This window comes from Megascapheus bottae, chromosome 17 (genome assembly GCF_031878675.1).
Source record: "Megascapheus bottae isolate mThoBot1 chromosome 17, mThoBot2.hap1, whole genome shotgun sequence".
Classification (NCBI taxonomy): domain Eukaryota; kingdom Metazoa; phylum Chordata; class Mammalia; order Rodentia; family Geomyidae; genus Megascapheus; species Megascapheus bottae.
Window position 1 is genome coordinate 38,905,587 of NC_143525.1, and position 7,319 is coordinate 38,912,905.

General features: G+C 37.4%; 1 pseudogene; it reads right to left on the reverse strand.

The window, feature by feature from the left end:
* Nucleotides 1-5,412: 5,412 nt before the first annotated feature.
* Nucleotides 5,413-6,986, reverse strand: LOC150051876 (ATP synthase F(1) complex subunit alpha, mitochondrial pseudogene; annotated as a pseudogene).
* Between the last annotated feature and the right edge of the window lie 333 nt (nt 6,987-7,319).

The following is a 7,319-nucleotide window of genomic DNA, read 5'->3' on the forward strand; positions in this document are numbered from 1 at the left end:
AATTCCTTTGGCTTCTGAAATGAAGGGAAAGGGAAAAATTGGCTTAGAAGATAAGCAGGTAGGATTAATGTGTATTTCCACTTAACTAAAGGGTTATTGTACCTGTGTCACAGGAATATATCTGAACCCATTATTTTGGATTAGCACAAAAGCTCCAGAAGTCTTTTAAAGAAAAGATCCTGATGATTGAGTTATCAGAGCCAGTAGTGGGAAAGACCACTCATCCTCTTATTTCAGTGTAACCAAGATAGCTTTTTTCAACATCAGAAGGGGACTTGCTTTCAGGTGAGAAAGGTAGACATTGCCATAGCTCGGTGGTACCCAGCTCAGAGCCCTTACAATCATACAGAAGATCATGTTGAGAGTTTCTAAGGAAATCAGGATAACTATAAAATGTGTTGTAGCACACTCAAGACTGGTGAGCATGCACTCTACATTTTGAGAAAGGAAAGTCATGAGCTTGAGATCACCCTGAGCTACACAGTGAGGCTGGGATTCAGTAAATAAATATATTCCTAAATAAATAAATCACTATTAGGTGTAGCAATAGATTGCAAGTTTTTGAGACAATGACTATGCTGAAAGAATTTTATTTGTAGACTCATCATGGAGGTCTTGGGGCCCTTTTTAAGTGAATTCTGAAAAATAAGACTATCCTTTTGACCTTAACACTAAATACCTTTCCTTCTTCCATTCAGTGATCTTACCTAAGTATCAGAGTCTCAACATAACATTTCCACCAGCAAATAATTTCAATTGCTATTTTATATTCTTCCTCAATTTCTATTTAATGGCAACAATATCCCCCCCAGTTTTATTTTAAACTGAAGGCTATAGTTCCTCTTACTTCTACACTCTACTCTTGTTTACGTACTGTGCTTCAAAGAGAGTATGGTAGGCATGAGAATGTTGTGAGGTAGTATTTTTAATTGATCATAAACTGCCCTGCAGTGATATAAGCATGCTGTTCCTTACCATCCTTCATAGTAAATGCCAATTTGTGTATTTTGGAGTGAACATCACAGGAGTGCTTACAGATTCTAATTCATAACAGTAAACTCACCCACAATCGGATTAGTAAGTGTTGAATTTTTTTCTCAGAAAGTGAAAATGGTAAACTTCAATTATAAATTGCTTTATGATGAAATTGATGAGAGGTACATAAAGGCAAGCTCAAATTCTTTTCCCCATTTTCTCTGTAGGTGTTGTTTGAATGAATAAATCATCAGCACTTACCCTGCGTTGGTGTTTGGTGTTTCATTTCCTATCCAAATAATAGTCCCTGATTAATGTTACCATATTTATGTAAATATTTCAGAGAAACTTTCCCCAAATGGAAGCAAAGCTGAATTAAGCATCTCCGTGTGTTGAGCTCAATTCCTGTTCTTTTTTTTTAATTTTCTGCAGTTATCATGAGAATACTAAAGAACCTTTATATTAAAAAAAAATGGCGATTCTCTTTGGGTCATTCATTGCATAAAAGGTCCGGGAGAGACCAGAAAGGGACTTACAAGGTATTCAGCTGCAGAAGGCCTAGATAAATAAAGTGCTAAATGCCCAGCAGAGACAACAGTGCCCTAATGTTAGTGATTTAGCACAAAACAGAACAATGAGTGAAGAAAATGATGTGGCTAGAGTGAATGGTGAGATGATAATAGGAGGAATTTTTGCTTCTTTGACCCTTTAACTTTATGAAAGCTATTATAATGATTTCCAAAATGCTATGGCAGTAACATCTTTAAAAAACTAGAGAATAAACTTAACCTCCTCAAATGTGACAGATTGTATAATACTCAAATTTTAGTGACATTCACATCTTTCTATTTCAAATTTTCCAATCGCGAATTGCCTTTTTATGCTTTCAAGAAGTTAGGATGACAGGCAAGCATTACTGCATCCAGCTATGCAAGTCAGAATCTTACAAACTGTTGTTTATTTATGTTGTTCAAGAACAGGGGTTAAATCATGATCCTCTTCATCTCATCCTCCCAGGTAGCTGGGATTAAAGGCTTATGCTACCCAAATACTGCACATGCTACTTTTACACACAAATCTTATGCCACCCTGGACACTGGCAAAATCGCTTCTCCCCTCCCCCCACAACAAAAATGGCCAAGGCCTTAAAGCTCACTTTTGCTGGCCTTCTTCCAAGTTTCTGCTTTCCAAATTTTGAGAGGCCGTTCTGCTAATACCACGATCCTGACATTAGCATAGATGATGTGGCAAGACTGTGATAAATAACAATATAATTCATTTATCATTGTCCTGAGCTGTAAATACAGATATCCCTCCTTACAGTCAAAACTTATGCAATAATAAAACAAGTCAGTTTCTAACATGCACAATATTCTTGATATATTTCAATTGTATAATATAGCAGGAGTCAATTCAGAAAACTTCAAAATATATGGTCCTATTTATGTAATACTTTAGCTAAGATAAAAGTATAGAAACAGAAATCAAATCAGCTTTTGTCAGGTGTCAGAGGTAGGGACAACAGATTGCTATAATATTTTTTATCTCTTAATTACCTTGATTTTTAATTTGCTTGATCTCATTTTTAATGTGGAAACCTATTTCTTTAGTGTGTTTTGTTTCTGGTAATTTGGTTGTTAAAAGCAATTCATTTCCACATAAGCATTGTTTTAAGTGCAATCTATACATTCTCATATATGGCATTTTAACATTTAATTAGAACATTTTCTGGGTTCCTTTGGGTTCCATTCGTTTGTTGATTTATTTCCAAATTGCTAAAAATGTGACATAAAACATGTATGCACCAAATAATGAAGCTTTTAATATATAAATCATGAACTGAAAGTACTGAAGGCCAAAGCAAATCTACACTAACATAAGGAGGAACGTACCAGCCATCATAAGAGCACAGATAGAGAACTCATATATTTTACTTGAGAAACATTAGGAACCAAGTTAATCTGTGAGACATTTTATAAAATACATTATCAAAAAATGCAGAACCTTTTCTTCTAGCCAATCTGGAATGTTCTTTATAAAAGTCTAAAATGAAAAAAAAAACTCATAATTTCTAAAAGCACTTTCATCTTTAACAGTGTTTCCTCAGACCATATTCAAAATGGCACCACAAAAGAACATTAAAAAAGATAGTGCTAAATTTACTATTTGCAAATTAATCAACAAAGGAATAGAATTCAAAGAATCCTTAAAACATTTTAATTAACTTATTGTTGAAAAACCACATGTTAGAGTCTGAAGACTACAGGTAAAAACAGTGCTTGAATGGAAATTAATTTCTTTAAATGAACAAATCACAAAAGGTAGGTTTCCATGTTAAAAAAGTGAACAGGCAAATTAAAAGGATGGAAAAAATAACAATAAAATCAGTAAAATTAAAAATATAATTAGAAATAAATGCAGAAATCAAAAATAAAGTAGAATCAGCAATATAAAAATAACGTATTTTCTCTTAGACAAATGAATGTATAAAAGGCTCTATTCATAACATTATCCATACTTATTAGGTTTATTAAAAATCACCCTAAAATCCAGCAATGTCGATTTACTGAGTTCCTTCTTCTGTGAGTAGCACCATGGAGAGAGGAAATGTCTTATTGGCATACCAGTTGGCAGTTATTGGAATAGCTCAAAAACTGAGAGCTGAGTTATGAAGCATCTGTAGGCCAACACTTGGAAGACTCAAACTGCTGGAAGTTGCTATTCATGCATCTCAATTCATTAAATTAGGATAGAAAAATTAGTGCTCAAGAGTTAAGTTTTTTTATTTTATTTTTTATTGTGATTAATGGAAGGGTTACATTATAGTCACCAGATAGAAGATGCATAACTTCACAAACATTGATACCCTTTCTCATATCATGGTCCCCATTTCCCTCCCACCCTCTCTCCACTCATCTTGATTTCCCCTCTTCCCTATCCAATTTCAAATAACCAATTAAGCACATATAAAATATATCAGATAACAAGGTGAAATATTGTAACAATATGAGATAACCAAGGGAGGGCAAAAGAGATGAGAGATAACATAGTACATTAAGGACAACAATCACTCATTATATGGCTTTTGTTTCCTTATCCTGGAGGTCCTTACATTTAGTGTCATACTATTTGGCCTTATGTCTCTAGATAATATTCTATTGTAAATCTCTGCTAGGAGAGCCCAAGGTTTCTACTGATTATGACAAATGAGGGAGACTATTGGGTCTATGTTCTCAAGAGTTAAGTTTTAGATATTTATCTATGTACTATCTCTTGTAAGAGATTATACTCTGTTTTAGTTGGCAATAAAACAGGAAAGATGATTACATAATTATATCAACAGTGAAGCAGCTGAGTCATCTGGAGAAAGAAGCTGCAAATGACTTTCTTCATGCCGAGACTCAACAGGGCTAAGAGGATTCATTCACAGATAATGGCTCTAAATCTTGGTGCTGTAAAGAGTCTGTGGGCCAGTTGATTCTTTTAGAATGATTTCAGGGGAAAGATTCTTGCTGAATAACATTTATAACGATACCTGAAGAACATGATATATATTGCACGTAGATGTGCAATATGTCAATTTTTTTGTAAGGAAGTAAATGTGGAGAGCAATAAAAAATTTCCCCAATAGCTTACACCCCTATCCTCAACTGTGGTAAAGTAAACCCCCAAAGAACTGCAAAAGCAATATAGTCTATAACTATACAGTGAAGCTAAGAGGAAAGAAGAAAGGAGAAAACTCAAGGTAGCAAAGGACAATGATAGAAGTTAATACAGTGGAAAATAAATGAATAGGCTTAGTTCAATGTTGGAACAATAGAACTATTTTTTAAATCATATAGTTGACAACTACCAAAATAATAGAATGCAGGACTTGAAACAGACTCAGTAACTCTGCAGCAATCATGAGAAATCTATGCATAAAGAAGTTACAAAAAAAATCAATGAAAGCCTCCTGAACCAAGATTTCTGTTAATTTTCTAAGTATTTCCTAAATAGCTAACTTAAAACCCAAGTGCTTGCCTAGCATGCACGAAAACCCAGGTTCGATTCCTCAGTACCATATACATAGAAAAAAACCAGAAGTGGTGCTGAGGCTCAAGTGGTAAAACTCTAGCCTTGAGAAAGTCCAAGGACAGTGTACTCAGGCCCTGAGCCCAAGCCCAGGACTGGCAGGAAAGCTTTCCATTGCAGGAAAGCTGGAAGATGTTAATGTATCATATGTTATATATAATGCACATATATATGAATATCCTTCTTAAACATCCCATGATAGCTGTACTGTAATTCCTTTTTTTACCACAAAACATGGAACCTTTATTTTTCACATGACTTCTGTACATGGGAAATATGAGAACTATTTTATAAATGGAATCAACTTTTCTAGAAAAAAACAAACCAGACAGTATCTGATATGAATCCATAGGTATTTATGATTCAAAACCAGCCATCTGATTCCTCTGAGATCTTCTCATCAGCCCTGATTGGTGAACAAGGATTGGTGCTGGCGGATAACATGCGTCAAGAAAGAATTCTCAAATTTTGTGACCTTGCTGGGCTCCAGTTTATCAAGATACCCTCTTACACCAGCATAGATAACAGACGCTTGTTCTTCAATAGCCATGGGAGAATACTGTCCTTGCTTCAGCAACTCAGTCAGACGCACACCACGACTCACAAGTTGTTGAGTGGCACCATCAAGATCAGAGCCAAACTGGGCCAAGGCAGCAACCTCAAGATACTGCGCCATCTCCAGCTTCATGGTACCTGCCACTTGCTTCATGGCCCTGGTTTGAGCACCAGAACTGACACGGGACACAGACAAACTAACTCTGTCTCCAAGAAAATCTGTCCATCGGTGATGGAAATGACATTCGTTAGAATGTAAACAGACACATCACCAGCCTGTGTTTCAGTAACTGGTAGAGCAGAAAAGGAGCCACCACTAAAAGAATCATTCATTTTGGCAGCTCTCTCCAGCAGCCAGGAGTGTGGGTAGAACACATGACCAGGATAAGCCTCACAGCCCAGGGGGTCAGCAGAGCTACAGGGACATCTGAAGGGAAGCAACAGCCTGTTTGGATAAGTCATCGTAGATGATCAAAGCATGTTTGCCTTTATCTCTGAAATACTCTCCCATAGAGCAGCCAGAATAAGGAGCCCGGTACTGTAGTGGGGCGGCATCCGACGAAGTCTCAGATACCACAATGGTGTACTTGATGGCATCTGCACCTGTCAGTCTCTTTACCAACTGGACAGCGGTGGATTGCTTTTGACCAATAGCATCATAGATACAGTGTAGCTTCTTCTTTCATCAGTCCCTTCGTTGAAACGCTTCTGATTGACGATTGTGTCAATGGCAATTGAAGTTTCCCAGTCTGTCTGTCACCAACGATCAGCTCATGCTGGCTGATCACGGCCAACAGGCACCAGGCTATCCACAGCCTTAACGCCATTCTGCATGGGCTCCCGCAATGAGATTCCAGGAATGATTCCAGGAGCTTTCAAGCCTACGCGCCTACGGCTCTTGGAACCAACCGGACCCTTTCCATTCGTGGGGTAACCAAGGGCACCTACCACACGAGCCGAGAGCCCATCACCAACTGGAACATCCACAATGGCTCCTGTTCTCTTCACAATATTTCCTTCCTTAATTGTTTCCAGACACGACAACACCAACATTGTCTGGTTCCAAATTCAGAGACATACCTTTTCATCCTGAAGATAACTCTACCATTTCTTCTGCTTGAACATTTCTTAGCCCAGGGACTCAGGCAATACCATCACCAATACTTAAGACTCGTCCAATCTCTTCAAGATCAACAGAGGTATTGGCTCCAAGAATACTCTCTTCAACAATAGAGAACACTTCTCAGCAGTGCCAGTCTTCTGAAGACGGGTTTGAGAAGCCTGGAGGTTCCTTGCAGCAATGAAAGATGATCCCAAAGAGCATTTTTGGAGACCAACCTGGCCTGCCAAAGGAGGGCTCAGGCCACGGCCTTGGACACCATCTCTGCAGCTTCTCTTCGAGTGGGTCCTCTGCAGCTCTACTGTAATTCTTGCATAGTATTAGAAGCAGGAGGAAATCAAGTGTTAGAATTTAAAATTAAGTGAAAATTAGATCTATTGTTTTTCTATTAATTTTGGATTTAGTAACCCAACAAATGCTAGAACATGGCAGCATGGCTTTTTTCATATATTTTATGGTAATTAATAGAGGGGTTACAGTTATATTCAGCAGATAGCATTAATTCACACACATTGATACCCCCTCATGTTTTTTCCCCATTTCCCTTCCCCAGCCCTTCCCCTCATCTTGTTTCCCCCCTTCCCTTTTCTATGTC